Source organism: Rhinolophus hipposideros (assembly GCF_964194185.1).
Source record: "Rhinolophus hipposideros genome assembly, chromosome: 18".
Lineage (NCBI taxonomy): Eukaryota > Metazoa > Chordata > Mammalia > Chiroptera > Rhinolophidae > Rhinolophus > Rhinolophus hipposideros.
This window is the reverse complement of record NC_138064.1, coordinates 2,540,433-2,567,138: the sequence shown is the minus strand read 5'-3', so window position 1 is coordinate 2,567,138 and position 26,706 is coordinate 2,540,433. Positions and strand designations below refer to the sequence as shown.

Here is a 26,706-nt window from a genome sequence, read left to right as displayed (position 1 = left end):
CATGTCCCCTCGCCGGAGCCTGTGAGGACTCAGTAGACGCAGGCGCCTCTGGAGTGGCCGCCCCCTCCCCCCCAGGCGGGGCCTGTCTCCTGCTGGCCTGGCCTCACCACACAAGTTCTGTCCGGTTGAGGGGTCACCTGGCGTTCTAATCCCTCCCCTCTCAGGGCAAACTGTTTCTAAGTTTGGTTTGATGTTTTTAATCAGAGTAATATATGTGCATAAAGGCTCAATTCCCCAGAAGTCACCAGGATTATCCGTTGGTGTTTTCCTGTCTTTACGTCCATTTTTAAGCAGATGTCTGTGAAATGCGTTGCAATCCCAGCCCGCCCTGCCAGCCCCCAGCGTCCCATGTGTTCTGAAGTCCCTGCCTGGGAGGGGAGGAGTTGGGCCTCTGTCCCATCCCCCTCGTCCACTGCCCTCTCCTGGTCCCCGCTCCTGGTGACATGGCTGGACCAGCAGTACTGCTGCTGCTGCCGTGACAGCCGCAAAACGCCGCTCCTGGCAAGCCCTGCGTGCATAGCGATGCCTTCTTCTGTCTTGCAGCACATTTTGTCTTCTCCTGGAGTTGTTTTCGCTTCTGCTTAGTCCTTTATGAACGTATCACTCCTCACCCCCACCCCCACTGCAAACTGACACAGTTGTGCAAATGTCCTTTCACACACCCTGGGTTTTCGGCCAGTTTTATCTTTTGGAAACAACCTCTCCTGTGCCTTTGGGGCTCCTGCTCTCCTGGAGTCTTCCTTCTCCATCATCCCGGGGAGGGTGCCCTTTGCCTTTCTCTTGGATCTTGTGACTCCTTTTGCCTGGTTTCCTTCCAAAATTTGATGGCGAACATTCCATAATAACTTCCAAAAAGGAGGTGCGTGCAGATTTTTTGAGACCTTGCATGTCTGAAAATGTCCTTATTCTCCACTCAGAACTAATAGTCTGTCCGAGAATAGATTTCTACGTTGGACATTTGCTTTCCCTCAAAAAGGCAAGGGCTGCCATTGTCTTTAGGCGGAATGCGGCTTTGAATAAGGCTAATAGGGTTCTTGATTCTTTATATGAACAATTTTCAGGGTTTGTTGTTGTTGTTGTTGCCCTTTTTCATGTCTGGAAGCTTGTAGGGTATTCTTTGTGTCTCTGTTTGGAAATTCCTTGAAAATGAGCCTTGTTGGGGGTTTGATCTGTCCTACTTGTTATGTCCAGAGCCCCTCAAACCGGAAACTCAGATCCTTTGGGGCTGGGACATGTTTTTGAATTAATTCTTTAATTTCTTTTCTTCCGTTTTCCTCTTTTCTCCTGTAAGAATGGCTTTTGTTTGGTGGTTAGCAGCCTGAACTGGTTCTCTATCTTTTATCCCCTGTTCTGTGACTATTGCCTTGTTCTGGCTTGTGGGGCATCTCAACTTGACTCTGACTTTTCTAGTGGATTTTAAATTTCTATTTTCATTTTTAATTTCTAAGGATCTCTTTCTTTTTTGATTATTCTTTTTTAAATAGACTTTAGTTTTTAGAGCAATTGTAGATCCACTGCAAAAAAAATTGAGTGGAAAAATACAGAGATTTCCTATATACCTCCTGCCCCCAACCTCCACTGCCTCCCCCACCAGAATGAGAGACGTGTTGTAGTCAGTGAACCTACAATGACCCAACATCATCACCTAAAACTCTTATTCTTACTTTAATGGCATAATATCCCTGGTTTTTAGAGACACAGCTCTTTTTCCCCTTAATTTCTTTTTGGAGGTATTTTTTGCGTATGTTTTTGTTTTACTTTTTCCTGAAGTTTGTCCTCTCCGGTTTTTGCATTATTTATTTATTTTAAAAGTTTTCTGTGTGTTTGTGTCTGGTTACCCAGAACTCAGAGTCTGCAGCGGCATGAACTTATGTGCGTATGTTATTCGGGTGTGTGAGCCTGGGGAAGCAGGGGTTGGGGGGAGGGCAGGCACGCCGCACAGGGCTGGTTGTTCTGGATTCCTTGCCTGTCATTGTTCCCTCTCCTCTTCCCTCTTGCTCTCCCACATCCGGACCAGCTGCTTTGAGCTGGGAGCCCTGGGATCTGTCTAGGGGCGTGTGACCGAGGAGGCCCTTCAGCCCTGGGGACCTGCTCTTCGCACTCTGGAGGCTGCAAGAGTCCCAGGGGAAAGCTGGGGACTGCAGGTAACTTGCTCAGGACCTTGGGCAAGTTCCTCTGTCTGCACCTTGATGTCTCCTAGATTCTCAGGGTTGGTTTTTTGCCTTGGTTTACTCTGCTGCTCTCTACCTCCGGGAGCAGCCCAGGCCCATGGTGATCTGCCCCGACTGCGAAAGGCTTGTTGCCCTCCATTTTGGGGTGCACACTCCACCCGTGGCTGCTCTCAGAACCTGCCTCAAATCTGCTTTTATTTGATCGACTTTACATATGAAAAGAACATGGGTCTGATCACCTGGAGCCCCTTTCTCTTAGGGTGAATATCTGCTGTTTCTTCACTCCTTGTCTGGGAGTTGGGGTCTCCTGTACTGGCCTGTCACATGTCTGACTGGTGATGAGCCTGACATTTCCCGCCGGCGCGGTGCTCTGCATCGTTTCACGGGCGGGTCAGAAGTCTTTGGGGCTTGGAGCGTGGCCAGTGCGTGTGTGTCCTCTCCCATCAGAGTGGAGGTGGCCCGCGGGGCAGGTCTCGGGGCCCTGGAGCGAGCAGGCGGCCCTCTGCATTGCCCTGAGAACCAGGGGTCTGGAATCGTGCAGCGGAGGACCCTCGGGGGCTCTGGGCACAACGGCGTCACGCCGCCGGGCTTTGTTCCCGCGACTCCCGGGGCGCGCGTGGCCCTGGCCGTGCTCTCCTCCACGCCTTCCTCAGAAGTGCCGTCTTGACATTCAGGGGTCCGGTCCGCGGCGCGCGGGGCCGGCTGCGCTGTAGCGTCGCGGCTGCAGAGCTGGGGCGGGTCCCACGGGCGCCTTCGGGAGGCGCGGGGGTCCCGCCCTTGCCGCGAAGCTTTGCCGCTTCCCGGCCGTGGCGCACACCGGGCGGTGTCGGGGCGCTGAGGCCCGGGCTCCCACGCCGCGCGCGCAGCTCACGGGTCCGCGGAGCGTGCGGTCCCGCGGCGCCTCTCCCGGTCTGCGCAGCGCCATGCGCAGCGGCCGCCGGCGCCCATCCCATCCGCGGTGGCGCAGCGACACCGTGCGGCAAGTCCTGCGCGGCCGCTGCCGGCGCCGCCGGGTGCACTGGCGCTCGCGGCCGCGGCGGGGCTCCGTGGTCCTTCCACGCGCCGCCCGGTGCACCGGCGCTCGCGGCCGCGGCGGGGCTCTGTCGTCCTTCCACGCGCCGCCCGGTGCACCGGCGCTCGCGGCTGCGGCGGGGCTCTGTCGTCCTTCCACGCGCCGCCCGGTGCACCGGCGCTCGCGGCCGCGGCGGGGCTCTGTGGTCCTTCCACGCGCCGCCCGGTGCACCGGCGCTCGCGGCCGCGGCGGGGCTCCGTGGTCCTTCCACGCGCCGCCCGGTGCACCGGCGCTCGCGGCCGCGGCGGGGCTCCGTGGTCCTTCCACGCGCCGCCCGGTGCACCGGCGCTCGCGGCCGCGGCGGGGCTCTGTCGTCCTTCCACGCGCCGCCCGGTGCACCGGCGCTCGCGGCCGCGGCGGGGCTCTGTGGTCCTTCCACTCGCCGCCCGGTGCACCGGCGCTCGCGGCCGCAGCGGGGCTCTGTCGTCCTTCCACGCGCCGCCCGGTGCACCGGCGCTCGCGGCCGCAGCGGGGCTCTGTCGTCCTTCCACTCGCCGCCCGGTGCACCGGCGCTCGCGGCCGCGGCGGGGCTCTGTCGTCCTTCCACTCGCCGCCCGGTGCACCGGCGCTCGCGGCCGCGGCGGGGCTCTGTGGTCCTTCCACTCGCCGCCCGGTGCACCGGCGCTCGCGGCCGCGGCGGGGCTCTGTCGTCCTTCCACTCGCCGCCCGGTGCACCGGCGCTCGCGGCCGCGGCGGGGCTCTGTGGTCCTTCCACTCGCCGCCCGGTGCACCGGCGCTCGCGGCCGCGGCGGGGCTCTGTGGTCCTTCCACACGCCGGCCGGTGCACTGGCGCTCGCGGCCGCAGCGGGGCTCTGTCGTCCTTCCACACGCCGCCCGGTGCACCGGCGCTCGCGGCCGCAGCGGGGCTCTGTCGTCCTTCCACTCGCCGCCCGGTGCACCGGCGCTCGCGGCCGCGGCGGGGCTCTGTGGTCCTTCCACGCGCCGCCCGGTGCACCGGCGCTCGCGGCCGCGGCGGGGCTCTGTGGTCCTTCCACGCGCCGCCCGGTGCACCGGCGCTCGCGGCCGCGGCGGGGCTCTGTGGTCCTTCCACGCGCCGCCCGGTGCACCGGCGCTCGCGGCCGCGGCGGGGCTCTGTGGTCCTTCCACTCGCCGCCCGGTGCACCGGCGCTCGCGGCCGCGGCGGGGCTCTGTCGTCCTTCCACGCGCCGCCCGGTGCACCGGCGCTCGCGGCCGCGGCGGGGCTCTGTGGTCCTTCCACTCGCCGCCCGGTGCACCGGCGCTCGCGGCCGCGGCGGGGCTCTGTGGTCCTTCCACGCGCCGCCCGGTGCACCGGCGCTCGCGGCCGCGGCGGGGCTCTGTGGTCCTTCCACGCGCCGCCCGGTGCACCGGCGCTCGCGGCCGCGGCGGGGCTCTGTGGTCCTTCCACGCGCCGCCCGGTGCACCGGCGCTCGCGGCCGCGGCGGGGCTCTGTGGTCCTTCCACGCGCCGCCCGGTGCACCGGCGCTCGCGGCCGCGGCGGGGCTCTGTGGTCCTTCCACGCGCCGCCCGGTGCACCGGCGCTCGCGGCCGCGGCGGGGCTCTGTCGTCCTTCCACTCGCCGCCCGGTGCACCGGCGCTCGCGGCCGCGGCGGGGCTCTGTCGTCCTTCCACGCGCCGCCCGGTGCACCGGCGCTCGCGGCCGCGGCGGGGCTCTGTGGTCCTTCCACGCGCCGCCGGGTGCACCGGCGCTCGCGGCCGCGGCGGGGCTCTGTGGTCCTTCCACACGCCGGCCGCCCCGGGCCGCGTGGTCCAGCGGATGCGAGCGACCGCGTCTCCTCCCAGGCGCCGCTCGCCGGTCGGAGCCCCGGATCCCCCCGCCTGTTGGATGTCGGCGGTGGGAAGCGGTTATGTAACCATTTCTAATCTTAATTGTTTAATGTGTAACAAGTAACACCTGCACCCAGATAAACCCGCCTCCATCTCTTAGACAAGCGGCGGGCGGTGGGTGGCGGTGCAGCCGGGGAAAGGAGCAGATGGGGACTTGGGGGAGAGGGACCCTTTCCTCTGCCCCAAAATGAATCCCAAGGCCTACCTGGACTTCTTTTACACCTTGATGGCACATGTAGTCTGCTAGAAACGCCTGGGATGGACACATCTTGTCACATTTCCTCTTTCTCCAAAGCTCGTCCACTGCCATGCAGGGACCCTATCAGACGATTCAGGTGAAGTGACAGGGTGTGGGGAGACCTCACACTCCTAATGGAGCTGAGCTCACCGCCCCTGACACAGGTGGTACCTTCTGGCCTTGGCTCTGCAGAGAAACACATCACCTGTTTCACACGTTGACTGTCCCTTCGATCAGCTGCCATTTGTTGGTGGGTGGCAGGAGTCCCTCAGGGTGTTGATCACGGTCTTGGAGACGCCTGCGCACAGGTAGCTCTTGTCCACAGAAGCTGCTGTCTGCTCTGCCCAACCAATGGCCTCACTCCTCACTGGGTGCTGGAGGAGTGGGTGCCTGCCCACTGTTCTCTGTTGGTATGAAAGTGACCACCACGGGGATTTGACAGGGTGATGCCCAGAAGTGCTAGGCCGCAGGGAGTCAGCTCAGAAGTGGCCCTAGGGCTAGGCGCTGCCTTTGGTCTCTTGCAGCTCTCTGCCCCTTTGTTTTCCGTGGGGCTTGCAGGGGTGTCATTTTAGTCCAGGACTCACGTACTCTGTGTGTTGGGTGGGTCTGCGGGGTGGCAGGGGAGCGGGGATTATGGTATTTTCTCCTCCCCAGTGCTCACACACATAAAGGTGGGAAAGACCCTCAGAAGAACATGCATTTCCGATTTGGGGGGCAGGCAACCATACACTGCAGCACAGTTCCATTGTGGGCTGTGGTGTTCGTGCACAGGGGGCACGGAGGGGGGGCACCTCTTGTCCCTTGTCCCTGTGCCAGTGAAGCAGAGACGCCAGGCACCACCGTGTGGGATAGAGGGTGGTGCACACTAACTGAGAAAGAACACCGCAGGTAGCACTCAGGGGACTCGCACTGTTGGTTCCCAGGAAGTTAGAGGAATTTCAGAATGGAGGAATAAAAATGGGAGTTTTCTAAGCGTCATCTAAGGATCTCCGTCCCTCGGTCTTTGAGCCGTCACTTAATTACCACCCAGAGCTGGGTTTCGGAACTTACAGAGAACACTGAGTCTTTTGAATTTTGGAGTTTGGCAACATTTCAACATTCATCGACGCTCAACCATCGTGGTCGCGCAGGAGCCGAGCAGCGTCTTGGGGTGTGGTCTGTGATTTAGTAAGAATGTCTCAGGAAACTTGCATGGACAGGAACACGTGCACATTCCTTTCAGAAGGGGCAGGTTACACTCGGATAATGCCCAGGTGGAGGAATGTACAGGTAAGACCAGGCAGTGTCAAGGTGTGACCTCTGAAGCCCCTCCTTCTCAGTGCCTATGCCCAGGCCCTGCTCTCACCTCTGAAGCTGACTTTCCAGGGTTGAGACCGGGAATCTCACATCTTTATGAAGCAGCCCGGTGACTTTTATGGGAACAAAGCTTAAGAAGTTATTCTTTGTTTAGAACTCACCCCCGCTCAGGGCCTATGTTCTGGGCCTTGTGACCACTTGGGCTTCTGGTGCTCAGGTCAGAAATTTAGCAGCTCCCACCAGTCACAATTATTGCCTAACCAGGTCAAGGGCAGGACGAGGTGGCATGAGGGTGGTCTGAGCCTTGGGACCCTGTAGGTCTGGGAAAATGTGTGAAAAGAGGCCATTGTGTGGACCTTCTTGTTTCTTTCTTTTCCATCAGACTTAAAAAGAAGTTGGCCCGGTCCCGAGGGTCACCCAGCACCACCCAGGGCAGCACAGCAAGAAGCATGCCCAGCATTTGGCATGGCCACGCGGCAAATCCAAAATTGGGGTGATGTGCCTGATTTACTTGTAGTTCATAGAATTCACTGGTACGAAATCACCCCCGAAGTTCTAACCCATCTCAAGCCCTACAGGTACCTGAACCCTTTCCATGAAGTTCATTTGGATTTATCAGGAAAAATGTCCCCTTCCCTCCTGTGTGGAGTGGCTTTGTCCTCCCACAGCTGGGAGAGGTTAAATTAAAGGGACAGGAAAACGCTGAGCAGCGCCTTAGATTAGAGACCAAGAGGTCTATACTGAGCCCACTTACCTGTCCTTTCCCTTTTTTCTCTGTCCCTTGGGCAGGGGGTCTAGACCTGTCTTCCCCAGAACCTCTCCTGGCCTGTGGGGATTTGCCTGTAGGTATCGGGAAGGGTCACAGCTGAGCTCAAGATGCTCCTGGCTCGAATCTGATACAAGGGAGGGAAGAAAATCCTAAATGTATTGATGGTTCCTTTACGTCACCTGTACATAATTTTCTCCTTGGATGTATCTGGGAGCCAGCTTCTGAGAGTGGTCAGCATAGTGTTGGCGGCTCATTTGGTCATTTGCTTGTGCCACCGATGGATGGCCATGCAGCTCCCAGAAGTTGTTGAGCGCTCACCTGGGACAAGAGTTTCGAGGAAGGCTCTGGATGGCTTTGACAGGGACCTGTTCAGTCATTCATTCAACAGGTGTTTGGGAGCCAGTCTATCACCTGTCTGTCCCAAAGCACTTACATTTAGAATAGTGATATCTGTGGAGTAAGGGGTGGTAAGCTGAGGGATCGCGTGGGTCAATTTAACAACTAAGAAGTGATATACATGTATCTTTCACTTATTTTTCTGGAGGGTGCTGACAAATTTCAGTACTGACATGAGTTAAATATTAACAGTGTCTGAAAACAGTACCTCGTAAACTTTAATATGTGCCTGTATCTTCTAAAGATTGTATTAAAATGGAGATTCTAATTCAGTGAGTCTGGGGTGGAGCCTGAGAAGATATTTCTGTCCACCTGGGTGGTGCTCATGCTGCTGAGCAGACAGCCACACTCCATGCACTGAGGTCTTAATACATTTCCTCCATTTTATTTTCAGTTTCTTTTTCTCTAGAAAGTCCCTGAAAAGGACACTTTATCCTGTAAGGGCTATTGCTAATGCTATTACTTAATCTAGGAATTTTGCCAAGAATTTTTCAGCGAATGGCCCTGCGTTATTACAAGTGGCATTCTTAGTGGCCGTACTTTATTCCCTCTGTAAATATTTGCACAGTGTCCTGCTTTGACATTTACTTGGGTCCCCATGGGTTTTGTGTGGTGCTTTCTCTTTTGTTTATGATAAGAGAATGCTTAGAAAGGTTTGTGCCCTCCCCCAACCCAATTCCTACGTGGAAATCCTAGTAGATGGGGCCTTTGGGAGATGATTGGGTTATGAGGGTTCAGCCCTCATGAATGGGAGTCGTGCCCTTATAAAAGGGACGTCACAGAGCTTGCTAGCTCCTTCTGCCATGTGAGGGTACAAGGAGAAGTCTATGACCTGGAAGAGAGTCATCAACTGACCAGGCTGGTTCCCTGATCTTGGCCGTCCAACCTCTAGAACCTTGAGCAATACATTTCAGTTGTTCATAAGCTCTCCAGTTTGTGGTATTTTGGTAGTGTCCTGAACAGACCAAGATACCACCTATTCCTAGTTTACTGAGTGCTGCTATCATGATAGGGTGTTGAATTTTTCAAGTTCTTTTTCTCCATCAAATGAGATGATCATGCATTTTTCCCCCTTCATTCTATTACTCTAATTGCTTTCCATATGCTGAACTATCCTTGCATTCCATGAGTAAGTCCCGCTAGGTCAGCTGTATAGTTCTTTAAATATGCTGCTGAATTTGGTTTGTAAGTATTTTGGTGAGGACTTTTGCATCAGTATTCATCATGGATATTGGTCTATAGTTTTCTTTTAGTATCTTTGGCTTTGGTATCAGGATAATGCTTGCTTCATAGAATGAGTTAGGAAGTGTTCCATCCTTCAGTCTTTGGGGAGAGTTTGGGAAGGGTTGATCTGAATATTTCTTCAAATAGTTAATAGAATTCTTCAATGAAGCCACTGAGTCCATGGCTTTTCTTCATTAGGAGGCTTTTGATTATTAATTTAATTTCCTTACTAGTTATAGATCTATTCAGATTTTCTGTTTTTCATGATTTTGTTTGGGTAGATGGTGTGTTTCTAGAATTTATCCTAGTTAAAGGTTTGTCAATTTTGCTGATCTTTTCAAAGAACCAACTTTTGGTTTTGTTGATTTTTTTTTTCCTAGTTGCTTTTCTTTTATTATATTTATTTTTTATTATATTTTATTTATCATTACTCTCATCTTTACTCTTTCCTTTCTTCTACTCGATTTTGGTTTAAATTTTTTTTCTTTTTGTGGTTCTATGAGGTATAAATTTAAGTTATTTGAGATCTTTCTCTTTTTTAAAGGAAGCATTGATAGCTGTAAAATTCCTTATTATCACTTTTGCAGCACCCCATAAATTTTGACATGTTGTGTTTCTGTTTTCATTTGTCTCAAGACATTTTAAAATTTCTCTTGTGATTTCTTCTTCCACCATTGATTTTTAACGAGTGTGTTAATTTCCACATATTTTTAAATTTTCCAGTTTTACTTCTGCTGTGGATTTCTAGTTTCATTTTATTGTGGTTGGAAAAGATACTTTTTATGACTTCATCTTTTTTGTTTTTGTTTTTTTAATCTGTTAAGATTTCTTTTGTGGCCTAACGTATGGTTTATTCCTGAGGACCTTCCATGCTCACTTGAAGAAATGTGTATCCTTCTGTGATTGGGTGGCGTGTTCTGCATGTCTGGGATATGCAAGTATTTTATAGTGTTGTTCAAGTTCTGTTTCCTTATTCATCTTCAGGCGGGTGCTCAATCCATTACCGAAAGTGGAGTAGTAAAGTCTTCGACATCATTCTAGAACTGCCCATTTCTTCCTTCAGTTCTGCCAGTGTTTGCCTCATACCTTTTGGGGCTCTGATTTTTGGTGCATATTTGTTTATAATTGTTACATAATTTTGGTGAATTGACCCGTCTCAGTACATAATGCCCTTCTTTGTCTTTGTAACAGTTTACACTTGAAGTATATTTTGGCTGATGTTAGTGTAGTTAACTCTCTTTGTTACTGTTAACATGAAATATCTTTTCCATCTTTCTACTTTAATCTGATTGTATCTTTTGATCTGAAATGAGTCTCTTGTAGACAGCATATCATTGGATTATGTATTTGTTTTTTTGGTTTTTTCCCCTCCATTCTGCCAATCTCTGCCTTTCGTTTGGAGGGTTTAATCATTTACACCTAGTTATTGATAAAGAAGTACTTCTTCCATTTTGCTGGTGTGTGTGTGTGTGTGTGTGTGTGTGTGTGTGTGTGTGTATCTTAGAGCTGTTTTGCCCTTTATTTCTCTATCATCCTGTCTTCCGAAGCTTTAAGGAAGATTCCTTAGATGGGAACATTTGTAGAGTAAATTGTATTTAGAAGAACCTTTTACAAAACACCAAAACCGGAATTGGTTGTTCTGGGCCTCTTGATAGTCGTGCTCTTGTCATGGTGGGATGACGGAGAGGTGTCTGCATTTTTCCACATGACTCCAGAATCCGCGGGCATGAGATATCGGGCTGCTGTCTGAGCAGGAGGAGAACAAGAATGAGACTGGGCGGTGCTGTCCTCCCCCCTTGCACTGAGCTTCCACGGCTGCATTTGATCCTCGGCACAGCCCCACAAGGGAGGGAGAGAGAGCGTCTTCCTTCTATAGATGAGGAAATGGGAGCTTCTCACAGCCAAACTCCTTGTCCAGGATGAAGGGGGCATTAGCAGAAGAGTTAGGACTACTCTCTCATGTCTTCGGACCCCAAGCCACACGTTCTTTGGACCCTGGGTACCGTCATAGAAGGAAGAAGGGAGAGGGGATGTGTTTCCACCAAAATCCCACTCCCTCTAATGAAGGGGACGTGGACCAAGAGGGACTCTCTCTGAGGGTGTTCATTCTTTACTGTCAGGGTTCGGAAATATTGAAGGAAAATGTAAGTAAATTCATTTCCCAGTGCCTCGCACAGAGTAGGTCTTTGATTCCCTTTTCCTGGGGGAGTTTTTCAGGAAAGATTCCATGTTGTTTGTAGTCCTGGGACTTGTGGCTTCAGAATGGTCTAGAAGCTGTGAAATTTGGAACCATAGGTGATAATATTTTGTCCTGTGTTGTAATGCTGTATCAGTTGATCAGACGTGGTGGCCATCTCATAGCTTTGAGTATTGCAGCAAAGACCTTGGGTTTCCAGGTTTTGGAGGGAAGGACCTGAGGTGGCACCACGACTCTTGCGATTGTACCCCATCTTCATTTCTCAGAATGTTGGAGATCCTGGGGCTGTTACGGCGTGAAGGAGGCCACGTGAGTTGCTCGATGTCTCCATCACAGTCTCGCTTAGTCTCTGTTACTTCTTCCTGTGCCAGGTTCCGGGGCACACACATGCCGTTTCAGTTCATTTGACTTTTTAATAACCTCTCAGGGTCGATCTGGCTTCCCGAAGGTGAGAACTGTATGTTCAGCACACTAGTTTTTTCCTCTCTCCTTGCAGGGTGCTGAGTCTTTATGGATAGCAGCAACGGGTATTATAAAGGTCCGTGCCCCATTTAGAAGAGTAAGTCTCACGTTCTGAGGTCAGAAATAGATCCTCTTTCCCCCTGGTAAGCGTGTGCTCAGTCCTGGGAGTGGTGATCCCGCAGCAGGCGAGGGTGGGCAGCTCTGAGGAGGTCGGGGAGACAGTCCCTCTCTGTCCCCCACAGAGTGTTCCACATGGGCTGTGGGCTCCCACGTCACACAGTTAAAGCAGAAGGAAGCAAACAGCCGGGGCCAGCATTAATTGAGAACATCTGTGTTTTCTCAGTGGGGAGATTTCACCGTGTGCTGACGTGTGCTGCTGAGCTTGGGCCCCCAGTTTCACATGGGAGAGGGAGAGGGCAGATGGTGACACGCTGGTGTCTGTGTCAGGAGCCCCAGGGAGGCCAGCACTAGAGCTCTGCTAGAAAACTGGAAATACTGGACATGTGACATTTTCCCTCTGACTCTCCCCTCTTGGTGGCTTATTCCGGAGGCAGGGAAGAATGTTCTAAATGACTCAGAGACGTGCGTCTTGCCAGAACCATGCAGGATAAGCCTTTGGGCCACATAGTTGAGCCACTGTTCAAGGTCACAACCTCCCGGGATGCCCTGTTCAGAGCTGCCCTCCGGGATGGAATGCTGTCCCCAGGGGTTCTGGTCAGGGACATTTATGTACAGGGCCCAGGTCTCGGCTGAAAAGGTCTGAAACTCCATATTGTTACTAAGAAAATCTTTTCTGAACGAGGAAGTCTCCACACTTTCTCTGAACAGCTGCATGGGCGGCCACCTCAGTGTCCCGGTGGTGGCTCAGACTGTCCCAGGCTCCACGGCCAAGTCCTGGCTGCTGGCACGGCCCGGTGCCCCGGGGGACACCGCCAAGGCGGGGTCAGGCTGTAGAGGCTGCAGTTCTCACACTTTTTGCTTCCAGAACCCCTGGACACTCTTAAAAATGGCTGAAGACCCTGAAGAGCTTGTGTTGATGTGGCCATATGTATTGGTCTGTGCCACTTTAGAAATAAAGACTGGAATTTAAAATAGACATCTATTCCTCCGTAAAAATAATAAGCCCATTATACATAAACATAAGTAACATCTTTTAAGGAAAAATAACTATTTCTCAGTTCCAAAATGCTAATGAGAAGAGGGAAAGGCCAAATAACATCTTCGTGCCTCGACAGTGATTTTGACCTCACAGATGGAGGGTGTGGTCACCAGCGCATGAGGTCGAGCCAAGCTGGGGTTCCAAGTGGGAGGGTCCCCAGCCAGAGGCGCTGATGTGGGGTGGGGAAGGCCCTGAGGTACGGGGTCTCCCCTGAGCCCGGCCGTACAGGACCCCCTCACTTGTGAAGATGCAGGCGTCCTGCCAGGGCCCCCTCAGTGCTGTTGGGTGACTTTTTGTCTCTGTCGCTTCAGCTGTGTCCCAGGAGGGACACCTGGTCTGCAGTTATTAAGCACCAGATTGAGGGGGGGAGCTGAAGCCTCATGTGCTTTTTGGGTTAAAATATGGGGTGGCATGGAGATGATAATGCCAGAAGTGATGTGGCACCTTGATCTTAATTAGTTGAGGTGATTGCCTTTGGTCAGCTGTGAGTCTAGCGGGTGGAGTGAGGGGGTGGACGGGAAGCTCTGCCCAGCCTGCCTGGGGCTGTGGTGCACAGGACGGTTACAGTGTGTCGGCCATCAGGGTTGAGTGTGTGTCCTCAGAACACATCAGTGGTGGGGGAACTAAAGGGTCTGTAAAGGACACTGAGGCAAGCATCACCTAAGTACCATCCAAGAGCATTTGGGGTCATAGGAGAGTTAATCCCCAGAGACCTGGAAGACAACACAGCTGGCGGTTTGTATCTGACACGTAGAAGGTGAGCTGAGAAGGGACAGCAGTGTCACACGTGGGAGGGCAGAGGGAGCCACACTGTATTGCTGCCACAGTTCGTGCTGGCATCTGTGGGTTGCTGCCCCTGCCTTCCCGTGGCACGCAGAGCCTCGGAGGGGTGTCCAGGGCCACAGGACCCTTAGCATGTGGCGTGGGTACAGCTGGCCAGAGCTAACCCTGTGGAAAGACCGACTACAGGTGGAAGGTAACCTGCTTGTCTCTGTCAGGTTAAGTTGTTTTTGCTTGCAACACTTCTGACACCAGATGTGTAGGGTTTTCCTCCTGACACCAATTCTCCAACTCTCTGGACACCAACTGGGTGTCCTATAAGTCAGGTTAATTCTGACACTACCCACCTGAAGTTAGTGTCGGATTCCACAGGTAAAAGGCTCCTGACCGCCACAAGCCTGCCCCACTTCAGACGCCAGCCAAAGTCCAAGGCCACCGTACTGCGAACCAAATGGCTGTAAACTGGGGGTTCCTGCAGTCCCCTTCTCCTGAATTGCTGGAGTGGTTCCCAGAATTCAGAAAGGCACTTTACTTAACGTTTATCAGTTTATTATAAAGGATACAACTCGGGAACAGCCAAATGGAAGAGCTGCCTGCGATCGGGGCGGGGGGGGGGGGTTCCTAGCGCTTCCCTGCCCTCTCCAAGCATCCCGCCATTCCAGCACCCCAGAGGATTCACCAACCCACAAGCTCTCGGAGCCCTGTCCTTCAGGGGTTTCATGGAAGTATCATTACATAGGCAGGATTGATTAACTCATTGGACATTGGTGATTAACTCAATGGCCAGCCCCTTCCCCTCTCTGGAGCTCAAGGGGTGGGGCTGAGAGGTCCAACTTTCTCATCATGACTTGGCTTTTCTGGGGACCGACCCCCATCCCAACGTTATCTTGGGCCCCCAGCCACCTGTCATCTCATTAGTGTACAAAAGACAGTCCTCACTCGTGAGATTCCAAGAGTTTCAGGAGCCGTGTGCCAGAAACTGGGACAAAGACCAAATATTTCTTTTTTATTATATCTCACAGGGCAAGTATGGCAAGCCACAGAGCATTTCCCGGGGACGTGCAGAGGTGTTGAGAAACAGTTTACTTGGGAGGTGAGGGGGAGGGTAATGGCCGTGAGGAGTACGTGATCTGTATTTGCACAGGGAAGTTATTTCAGTAGCTAAAGCAGGTTGTTTTGGTCAAAATGGAAGATTCCTGAGATTCCTTCTCAGGTCTCAACACAGCCTTCCTCCCCTGGGGCCGCCCTCCTGTGTGGTGTGATGGCTCTGACCTTTTCTGAGCACCTGACATCACAAGCATGGGAGACAATAGAATTTAAAAAATCTAAATCTCTGTAGATTTAGATGAACAATCTTTGTAGGAGACCGTTTGAAGTTAGTCTGTTGGGACTGTTTTAATAGCTCCATGGCCAGAGGAGGAGAATTCAGAAATGGATGCTAAGTGTGGATTAGATGGAGCCGAAGTCCGAGGTAGTTTTGCAGAGGAACCCCCACAGTCCCCACTGAGGCTCCACCTGCATGAGGAATGGTCACTGTTTCAGGGAGCATGCGCATGAGCTCAGGCGGGCTTCGGCTGTCCTTTTCCCCTGGGCTTTGCCTCTAGTCCAAGGGGCAAACTTTTCCAGACATGAGAGGTCAATGTTGTGTGAAGAGCTAGGACACCTAAAGAAGTTAGCAGGTGTTTAGGGTCATTCCCCCTGGGGATTACCAGTAGCTGAGGGTCCCCTGCTAGATACCGGAAAACAAGTCATCAGCTTGTGTCCCAACACGTGCATATGGGTCTTGCAGACTTGATCAAAGGAGTGGTGGTCATACAAGCCACAGCCGGTTTCTCCTCCCATATTCTCATGACAGGGTCTCAGCCAAGATTTGGCCACACTTCTGCCCTAAAAGACAGAGACCGTATTCTAGAAGGCTCTGTAAGTGACAGCGCTATGATGGAGACCAGAGTGCACACTCAGTAAATGTTTGTAGAGTGACTTAAAGAAGAAACAATGAATGTCGGGACTAGGGTAAACGTGTAAGAAGGTGATTGTTAAGGACGGAACCCACGCCGCTCAGCTGCCTGCCGAGAGCCCTGGGTTATGGGGACCTTGGGATGGCGTCCCATCTTCTACGGCAAAAGCCTTGCTGACTGGCACAGAAAGCATATTCCCTTTCTTTGGGGTAATTCTAAATTGAGAGTCATTTGGGGATTGGAGGAGGCAGTAATGCTAGTCTTTACCTTTTCTACACAATTACTAGAGCCAAGTAAAAACAGAATAACCAGCTTCCCACCTGGGCTTTTCCAATGATGTGTGACACCATGGCTTTTTACTTCCTTTATCTGGAAGGAAAACAGCCAAGGCGCCACTCCCAGGCTTTGTATCGTCCTTGCACATCCACCCTGTGAGTCGGATGGGAGCAAGTGCTGGGTGCCGAGAGGCTGGCAAGCCTGGGAGCGTTTGCAGTGTTGCTGTTGTGTCTGTGTTTTCGGAAAGCAGAACCTTTCCCCCCAAAGCAGCTGTCCCGTCGAATCCTCATGTAAGAAGCTGGTGCGTGCCCACGGCCCGCCTTGACTGAGAAGGAACTACAGATCCCAGAGCATCACGGGTTCCTGTGCTCACTCAGCTGGCCTCCCAGATCCCAGGCAGGGCAGACAGTGTCATCAAGAGGCTCACATGGGCCCCTGGTACACGGCAAGGGAAGGAAACGGTGGAGGGGATGGGTAGAAAGCTGTGGCATGTGGTGGGAGCGTCTGCTCTGAGCTGGTCCTGGTTTGTCGGGTCTTCAGCCCTGCGGCGGGTCACGTCCGTGAACACCAGGACCAGGGCAGTCGCGTCCCGTCATGCTGGGTTCACTGGCAGGGGAAAATCTGAGAGCTGCCCCTTGATAAGACCACGTAAGAGCTGTTCCTTGGGCCCCAAGGGACACAGTGGGGGCTAAGCTGTACCTGCACTTGGCGACAGCTGAGGGTCAGCTGAGGGCACCACTCATGGCAGCTGCCACACTGTGACTCAGAGGTGGAACTGGTGGACATGGGATCCAGAAGAACGTAGCGCCTCTGTGTGCCAAACCAGAACAGTCTGCTTTCTCAGAGTCCCTGAAGCCTGTGTGTCCCGAGCGAGCCACTGTGTGGCCGGAGGAGAGCCTGTTCTCGGAGGAGTGGGTGACCAAAGGGGGGGCAGGCTATTTATAGTGTGAGGTTAGGAAACAACAAATGCATGCTTCTTCCCTGTGTGAACAGTTTTGTGGGGTGGTCTGTACAGCTGTAACAGAACGCCACAGACCAGGGGCTTCACCTGTCATGGTCCTGGAGGCCGGGAGGCCCAGGTCAAGGTGCCGGCAGACCTGTTGTCTGGGGAGAGTTCTGGTCCTGGTTTGCCGAGGGCCGCCTTCTCCCTGTGTCCTCACACAGTGGAGAGAGACAGAGAGAGCGAGCCAGCTCTCTGTTCTCTCACTAATCCCGTTATGGGGACCCCACCCTCATGACCTCCTCTGCGATCCCCCAAAGGCCCCACCTCCCAATACCGAGAGTTTGGGCTTCAACGTAGGCATTTGGGGGGGACACAAACATGCCATCCATGACAACTTTTCAGGTAGACCTGTGCCTTCCTATCCAGGACAGTAAGCTCTCATGTTCAGTCACCAGTAGGTTCTTGGAAACTTACTTTAACCTAAATGACGTGTAACAAAACCAATACTACCAGAGGCTACTTGATATAAACAAGAGTTAGGTTCCTATGGCATACTTCTGGCCAAAAAAAAAAAAAAAAAATCACTGAACTTCTACAGAAAGACCCAAAGCACTTCTAATATGAAATAAATGTTGCTACGCATACGTTTAAGAAAGATGAATAAAAACAAGTAAGATCATTCTTTTCCAACCCGGTTATTCCAGTTCAGGGTCAGGCAGCCCGAGCCTCTCCCAATACTCAGGGTACAAGGTGGGGCCCCACCCTGGACAGGACACCTTCCATCTCAGGGCCACTCACACCCACATGCCTCAGACTACGACCATGTAGACAGGCTGAGTCCCTCACGTGCACACCTTTGGTGTGTGCGAGGACACCGACGTCCCCAGAGAAAGTCCACGCAGATCTAGGGAGGATATGGCCCCAGACAAGAATCATCTTTTTCTTCCCCCTCCTCAATGTTATCACGAAACAGCGTTCAACAAAATGACGGTATTTGAGGACCTGCTGTACCTTCAAGATTCAGGTGTAGCTTCTGGAAATGGAGGCTCAGGACCCGGGCTGGTAGGCACTGGTCTCCAGACATCTAGGGGCCGGACCGCAAGGTCAGTGGGGCCTGAGCAAGCTGCTGACCTGGCTGGGCGGGGGCGGGGGGGAGACGACTGAATACACGGAGACAATGGAAAGGCATTAAAAGTCATGGAGGTAGATTTAAGAAGGTAATAGAAGTGGGTTAAGTTGTTAAGTAGTAGTTTTGGACATGCCTGTCTGCTGGCTCAGTGCTCAGACCTACCAGCTATTGAAATTGTGCAGCTGAAAACCACTGTTCACTGTTTCCCAGCCACTTTTGCTTTGGGTAAACTGCACATGTCCCCTGTCCTTATTAAAATCTTGGTTTTCGGAGCTGAGGGGCCATTTTTTTCCTTAAGATTCAGCTAATAGAAACCCCAAGAAGGAATTTATCTGCTGAGATGGACTCCCCAAGGTCAACCGAGAGCCTACATTTTAAAAATAATAAGAGCCCAGTGGACATTTGCTGATGGGGCTTCTCATGGCTCTGTACACTGGAAGACCCTCAGAATGAATTCTCCGCTCCCAGCTACGTGAGTCCACCATCATAAGGGAGTGCGGGTTTCCTTTTTCAACCAACGGGCTGAGACCTGCCTCGTTCTACATAACTTGTCTCATTTGTGTCTGTACCGACCAGTCAGAACTGCTGGATACTGACCAATCAGAACTGTTCTAGAATGGCCAATCAGAATGCACAATACTTACCGAACAATCAGAACTGTATGATTTTGAAAACTTCATTTGCATGAAATTGAACCAATTGGAAAATTGACTGGGAAATTTCTCTGTAAAAGGCAGCCTCCCTTTTGTCTCGGTGGAGTGCATGCTGGGTTTCCACCAGAGGCTGTGTTGCCCTGGTTTGCAAACTGTCTCACCTGAATAAGATCTCTCCTTTCACTCACCTCTTTGGGAACTTTGGTTTACTGTGCGCTTGTCATCCTTTAACCTAGGCCTCACAGTGGTGAGTCGTGGAGCGTACTGAAGGATACAAAGAAAGAAAGGGTGTGATTATCTTTAAAACATACAGTTCTGAAGGTTGGAGGATATTGGATTTTGGAGTGTGCCCCGCAACTTGGCCCATTTTGATCCTGGGCTATTTTCAGAGTGGTCAAAGGCATCCACACAACAGAGGGGCAGAGGCTTTCCCGCGTGTCTGGACGCGCGGCTAGAAGCAGAACCCCGTCCTCAGTCGTGTCCATGTGACTTGCTGAAGCCCTTAATGGCTCATTGTTTTAGGCGTAGAGCAGTGATTTCTCTGGAATTCCTAGAAAGGGCGGGAGAGCCAGCTCTTGGTCAAAGGGAGGATCCAGTGCTTGAGAGTCCCGAGAGACTCAGTGCGAGGTTTTTGGGGGAGGGCTGGGAAGGGAGGAGAGGCACGCAGGACCAGTGGTCTGAAACTTGACAACTGCGCTTCTTACTAGAAAGACAAATTCTAAATCACGTTAGTAATTTATGTTCCTCATTGTAAATTGCAAACCCGGAGTGTGTAGAGAGTACATGGGCCCCTCTGGCTCTGTCTGCTCCATCCTGGCGGCCCTCCCGGCAAGCCAGTGTTGGGCAGGCTTCTGGGTCCTTCTCTGGGTGGGGCTGGTGGATACACACACATCTGTTACTTTTCCCTTGTTCACCGCTATCTCCTCCTCCCGCTCCTTAGCTCCTTCTTGTGTCTAATCTCTGAGGGCTGTCATGTGCCTGCCAGCTCTGTGAGAAGCACTGTGAAGACTGCATCATTTAATCCTGGCATGAGGTCAGGGCTGTTTTCTTCTCACTTTACAGTTGAGGGAATTGAGGCGCGGAGACGAGCTGCTCCGGGGCTGAGCCTGGCCGAGACCAGGCCGACGGGCTCTTTCTGGGGGGACCCAAGCTTGCTTGCGGCCTAGCAGCCTGGAGCGGGCCTGCACAGCAGTTACCAAGCTGCCCTGGGCGTGTCTCATATGATCCCCGAAGATGTGAGCTGCTCGCCCTGTGCTGGGAGCTGGGACAGGGCAGTGCCTGGGGCAGATATGGTCCCTACTTCTTGGTGGGGAAACAGACACACACAGACCGAGTTGGGGTGGGGGTTGCAGCCTCAGCACACCTGGATATGTTTGCAGGACTGGTGTCCAGGCGCTGTAGCAGCAGCTGGACGGCTTGGGGGAGGGGAAGTGGACAAAGGTGGAAGTGTCCCACACAGAGGGCACAGAGCATGCAAAGCCACCAGGGAGGGGCGTGTCTGAGGAGCTGGAGGAGGCGGGGGTGGGGCAGACCATGGGTCAGCGGCTCCCTAGGAGCCTGGAAGGGAGGTAGGGCCCCGTGAGTCAGGCCGGGTGTCCTTTGGTGGGCATTGGGGTGCAGGCTTGTGAGCAGGTGAGGGTGCAGTGGGTGCTGGAAGCTGGTTCCAGGTCAGATGACAGTGGTGGCCTGGTGTTGGCAGCCCAGAAGGAAGGCAGTGGGTGGATTTCAGATACTTCTCTAGCACTAAGTAACTGGGCTGGTGCATTGCAGGGAGGAAGGTGTGAGAGAGGAAGGACAGAGGACTTCTGGGTTCTGCCACGTGAATTTGGCAGGGGCCACTGTTGTGATCTGCTTCGAGGGAGAGGGGCATCTGTGGACGTTTGGGAGGCTTCCAGTTTTCCATGTTACACTGTGGCAGTGAGTGTGTGTGTGTGTGTGTGTGTGTGTGTGTGTGTACACGAGTGTCTGCGTGTGACAGTAAGCCAGGAGAAGTAGCATTCCAGCGCCTGGAACTGAGGTTTGGGAGTTGCTGCCACGTGGCCGCCCACAGCCTGCCCAAGGAGCTCAGCCTGGGACGCGGAGAGTCCTGCTGCCCCCCAGGCGCCCCCTGCTCTCCAAGGGCCTCCCAGGCCTTGTGGTTTGTAGCAGTCTGACCGGTCGCACATTATTGCCGTGTGTTGCTAACGTTAATATTTCCACGGTTACTAATGAACTTGAGAGTGTTCCACGTGCACAGTGAGCGAGTTACTCACTTCTGTCCAGTCTCCCTTTTCATGCCAGCTGCTTATCCCGCCTCTTGTTTGAATAGACACGAGGTCTGCTGCTGCTGCCCGTGTCCTGTGTGCTCCGTTCTGTCCCCTCTATCCAGAAGGTAGACGTGGCGTCACTGCCGTGGCAGGCCCTGTTGTAAGGTCCACCTGAGGGAAGTGACCTGAGCTGCGACATTCCAGCTCTATCGTCGGTCCTCTCTGAAGCTGCCCGCACGTCCTGCCAACAGCAGCTGGAGGTTTACAATCACTTTTTAAAAATTTGCCTTTTCTTCAATTCCATTTTGCTCATATATTTCTCAATTCGACTTCGTAAGTGCCTTCTTCCCATGTGAAAACAGTGGTCTCTGATATCAGTACAACAGTGAATTTCTTTTTTTTTTTTTTTAATTAAGGGTATCCTGTCCCCCTTTGAAAAGGCCTAGACTTCATTCCAGAGCTGTCTGGCTGGACGGACCGCATCTCCTGGCCATGAAAGTCGGGATTTGTTGAATGTCTAAATAGTCACTGTTATTACTCTAAATATTTAGCATGAGAAAGCTAAACAGAAGGAAAACTTTATGTTAACTCAGGAATTTGTGGAAGATATCAAACATACTAAACAGAAATCAAGAGGTCCTTTCTTTCTAAAATATTTTAGAAGTAAGTTAAGACATTTATTTTTACCCAACTTCATGGATTCTTTCAGATTTCAAGTTTGTGTCATGTCTGACTGTAAAGCTGTAGGAAAGCTGTCCTGACTGATGGGTCAGTAGGGCCCCGTTTCCTTATTGGTGTGAGTACAGCCGCCAGAGCGGGCAGGGAGCCTGTGGGCCTGAGCTGGGGTGTTGGTGGTACCCCTGTGGGTGCCGGATGGGCTTTGTAAACATCGCCAAGCGGGGTGTGCAGCAAGCAGTCTGTCCCGTGTCTGTTGACCGGTCCTGCTGTTACTGGGGGAGGTACGGTGTCTCAGTAACTCTTTACAGTTCGTCAAGCCCAAAACTCGTATTGCCTTTGTTTTCTCTACTGTGAAGTTCAATATTCACTTTCTAACACAATAGACAGAAATGGGTGACAGGGTGACCAGCTTGACAGGCAACTCTATGTCAGTTTTATTTAATTGCAGATTATATTTTTTTGCCCATTTTGAAGAAAACAAGCCAATTTCACAAGCGTGTGTTGTAAATTTGAAGGCATGTGCATGAAAGGCATTTGGGAATAGTCCTGGGACATTCGGAACAGAACCCAGGGAAAGATTAGTTTCTCTGAAAAAAATGGGAAAAACCTCAGAATATGGGGCTCAGAAGTGACCACGTGACCCTAAGTTCATTTCCCAACATTCTACCCATTGTCATTTCAAAGGCCTTCATACATGTGTGACCAGTCACTCTTTATTTTATTAACTTGTGGGCAATTTAGCTACTAGAATTTAGAGATATTCCACTCGACATAATCATTATAATATTTTTCAGGCTTACACATTCCTGGAGAGGGTAAAAGCAGGTATCCTTAATAAAATGCCTTATGCAGGTGATTTAAGCTTTGTGCAGCGTAAATCACAAACCACGCATCGTGTATGACGCCTTTGGATGCTGAAAGGATCCACGATCCCTCTAAACAGACCGAGCCATCACAAGCCCCCAACAGGTAAGGTCTGTCTGGTTTCCACCAGTAGGAAGTGCCTTCCTCTGCAGGAGACCTGTCTGCTGAATATTGATTGAGGTGAGGTCAATGGACTCCCATCGCTGCAGGCAGAGCTAACAGTGGGCCTTACTGCAGGGTTTCTGCAGGTCTCACCCTGCTGTCTCCCTGTGTCCTCTCCCCGTCTTCACTCACCCAGCTGAGCTGGGCCAGGATAGGCTGGATGCCACCACCCTCCATGCCGGCTGACTCCCTGCTCCCCCGCCGCAGTACCCCTTCGCTGTGCGTAAATTGGGGGTGATCATCTGCCCCCTGGGCCACTCCGACTGAACCCTCACAAGTTGGCAGTTATTATGTTGGAGATGGGCCAGAACAGAAGCGGGGTGGCGGGTCTTGACTCAGCTGTGTTCTGATTTGTGTGTTGCCTGCCCCCGGCCCCCCAGCCCTGAGATTGGGTACAGAAGTAGTGAAGGTCCAGGCAGGTTGCCTCCCCCGGCCCCAGTACTTCACCTGAGGCCACCCTTTCTGGAAATGGACCATCTCTTTCCCCTCTGAGAGTACAGAGCTGGGCGTATGGCCGGACTGGTGAGGTTGGGTCCCCAGAGAATGTCAGTGGGGGTAGTGATTTAGGGGGGACGAAAGATTGCTCTGGGGTACGAATTTCCAAAGCTGTTGTAGCCACAGAAGCCTTTCTTGACCTGAACTCTTTGCCTGTCATCCAGCATGGGAGTGAGGGACTCACTGGCTGAGCTGGGGCCTGGAGCTCCCGGGGTCTGGAGGCAGCTGGGCAGTGGGCGTGGTGGTCGCCTGTGGTCACCGAGACAGCTCCCAACATGCTTTCTCTGGAGGTGAGTCCGAGGTAGAGTCTTTGGTTCTATAAAAGCTAGTGGGTATTATTCCATGGCTGCACACGGCACACTGGCCAGGGAGTTCCCGAAACGTGTTCTTATGGGACGTGCGAGTGGGGGGTGGGTGGCGTGCAGGCCCTTGGGCTCCACACTCCTGCCATTTGGAGGCCTGGTGTGGAATGTGCGTCCTCTCCACGGCAGAGCCACCTCGTCGGGTGCAGGCCTCCCCCTCACTCCTCCTCCATGAGCCCCTGCATTAAAGAAAGCAAACTGAACCTGAGAGTAGACTCTACTAGCTTGAATACATGATTGAAACCACGACTAGATTCGTTCTCACTGTCCTGACTTTTTCTACTCTTCCCATAAGTTCCTAGCGAGCACCCATTTGGTCCGTGTTGATTGTCCTAGGTGCGGGGGACGGAGGTCTGCAGGCTGGCCACAGCCCCTGCTCACACGGAATGTATTTTTCGTAGCAAGATGCTCCATTTAGAACTCATCTTCTCTTTGATCTAACAATTGGAGCCCAGTCCCCAGGGTTTCAAAAAAGGCTGCAACACAAAATAAAGGGTCTCAGAGGGAGCAGGGAGAGTGGCTCACCAGGGAAACGGTGTTCTCACAGAGGCTTCAGCCTGGGCTGTGGCTCAGCCGTGGGCCCCCAGCCCTGGACGCGGCTCCTGGAGTGAGGGGGCCTGGCCGTAGGTGGGGAGGGGCGGTCGGCTGGACACCAGGACAGCTCTTGCGCTCCTTCAGTGTTCACTGCATCTCTCCAGCCATGTTTGTTCTGGGGTATTAGGGGAGAGAGACAGAGGGTAGAAATGGCCTTAATTGTCCGATTTTCTCTTCTCCCACTCAAATGTCTAGGCAGCCTCTGAGCATTTCCCTCAAGTCCTGTGGGCCTTCAGCGACCACAGCTCCCCACAGTGCCCCATTGTTTGGCTAACTTAGGTGTACCCCCTGCAGCAGCCCCTTGGTGGGCTCAGCCTGCGGGGGGCGGGGGGGTGCTGTCCTGCTTGCGCAGGCAGAGGCGGCATGCCCCCAGCCATCGGCATTCTGGTCTGGAGGGAGCAGGGTAGGACTGATGAGGAAGGCAGTGTCCGAGCCAGTGGCCCAGGCTCCAGGACGTAGGTGTGGCGTCCTACAGGTCAGAGGCCCGGCACCTAGCTAATTGTCCCTGCAGCCGGTCAGCCACGTCGAGGCCACACTGTCGTGCATCCCAAGTCCACCCTGCTTTACCGATTTTACTCACACTGTAAATGGTGAAAATGATTCTTGGGAGCACAACGGACTTCCCTTTCTCCTCTGACAGCCCAGCTTGTGGTCCTGGAGGGCCCTTCCTTCTGGTCAGTGCTGAGCTATCTTGGGACCCTGGGGATCAGTGCAGGCTGAACTGGGCCTGGGGTGATTGGTCATCTAAGGTGTCTGCTGTCTTTGTTCCCTTTTCAAGTGGCCAGCAGGATCAGACCGAGAACTCGTGTGTGTTGGTGATGTAAAAGCGTGGGTCTTCTGGCATTGACAGGGTGTCGCTTTACGTCACAAACGTCGGGGAGGAGGCCTGGAGCTTGAGTGTCATGGTCTATATGTTCCTGTCCACTGCTGGTTACTGACAACGATGGCTAGTGAACTCCAGCCCTTCTGGAGGTCTTACCCCAGGGCTGCCTCTTGCTGGCTCAACATGCTTTGTAATCATGGAGGAGGCCATACAACAGGGTGGCGCTGAGATGGAGGAACAGGGACATGGGCACCTTCACAGCTTCCATGTGCGAACCTGCTTAGGGAGAAACGAGGAAAGATGCAGTAGGGAAATCTCGTGTGTGTGTGTGTCTTTGGTCCTCACTCAGTGTTATAGCTCCTTTAACCTTCCACACAAGTTTTGAGTATGGACAATAAGAACAGCATCTACCAACATGTTACTTATGGCCATCTTTGAAGTTTTGCAAAGAACTCTCTGCCTTGGTCCCTCCCGGTACCAAAGGGCCCCCCAGGGAGCAGAGGGCACTCGTTTTTGGTGCTTCCCCATGGAGAGCTGCCGAGGGCTTCTGTGTGTTTCTCCATGGGATCTGTAGGCCTGACATTCCAACTGTCTCCAAGAACTAGATTTTCCTTTTTTCTTTCCGAGAGCGGGGGCAGCCTGGTGACAGTATTGCTGAAGGAGAAGCAGAATCAACAGGCTGTTACAATTCATGCTAAGTTGAAAGGAGGATTAATTTTTTTTAAGTTACAGTCTCAATTAAGGGAAGATGAAGGAATGTAATAACATGCGATGAGATTTATGATAAGAAGGACAAACTCTGATTGAATAGCTCCATTTAAGGCATTTCATGCTTTCAGAAATAACAGCCATAAGCCTAAAGACGGGGTGGGGGAGAGGAGGGGGTGACATTTCAGAGGTGCTCTTTTCTTTGTACTGTCAAGGGTTATTTTGACCAGTTACTTCATAGATAAATGAGTGGACGTTCAAGGGTCCAGAGGGTACATGATGGATGTGAACAACTTCATCGGGAGATTATTACTTTCTTAGTCATTGTAGTTCTTAGAGCCGATGGGGGGAAATGACTGCTTTGAAAATGACAGATCCTGCAAATTATGCAAACTTCAGGGAAAAAAAACAAGTTCCCGCTGGTTATTCATGTCGTCTCTGATAATGGAGGAGTAGTGTGGCCAGAGTATATATAAATCTAGTTTTTTTGGAAACAGAACAATTTTAAATCCCAGTTTATTATTACACAATAAAGAACTTTATAAGTTTTTACAAAATAAATTAATGTGTTTGCGAACATCTAGAACTTTGGAGTTTGAAAAATTTTTAGCATCATCTATCTAGTTGAGTATAGACCCATTAAACCTATTTTTTTGTGAGAAAACACCAGGGTTTTTTGTTTGTTGGTTTGTTTGTTTTAAAGTTGAATTGCGCATGTGTCTGTAAAGTAGGAGCACTGAGTCCCCATGCTGTGGGGGAAACGCCCTCGTAGCTTTTCCCCTTTGGGGGAGGGTCTAGTCTGGTCAGAGTTGTTCTTTATTCCACTTCAGAGTCTGTAAGGCCAGAATGGATATCGTCGTTTTGCCCTGACCCACTGAGGATGGGAGGGGTGCCACGTATTCATCTTGTTTTCTGTCCATTGTGTTCCAACAGTTAGCTCACGTCTTATCAATGGAACCCTCTAGAAGAGAAGTTAGCCTATAACATTCAGGCTTAGGTTGTTTCTCGACTGGACACATTTTCACTGGAGTAAATATAGGCTTTGTTGTAAAACAGCTAGGAATTGTATGGGAACACAGTGAGTGACCTGAGAGCCTTCAAATGGATTTGAAGCGTTTCGAGAAAAATGTAGAGGGTGGGAGTGTACTGGGCGGTGGGGGTCACAGCCACTCGTGTCCGGCTGTGTGTCCCGAGGCCCCGCTGTCTCAGCCAGCCCGGATGGAT

General features: G+C 52.4%; 1 protein-coding gene across 4 annotated transcripts in view; it reads left to right on the top strand.

Moving 5' to 3' along the window:
- GRB10 (growth factor receptor bound protein 10) overlaps positions 1 to 26,706 on the top strand; it is a 131,872-nt gene that overhangs the window by 5,663 nt on the left and 99,503 nt on the right. The window contains exons 1-2 of one of the 4 annotated variants that reach the window (XM_081079426.1): positions 20,401 to 22,443; positions 23,160 to 23,285. The exons of the other annotated variants lie outside the window; for them this stretch is intronic. The gene's annotated coding sequence lies outside the window, so the exon portion shown is untranslated. Of the gene's footprint in view, positions 1 to 20,400; positions 22,444 to 23,159; positions 23,286 to 26,706 lie in introns of those variants that run through there. 4 annotated transcript variants of the gene reach the window in all.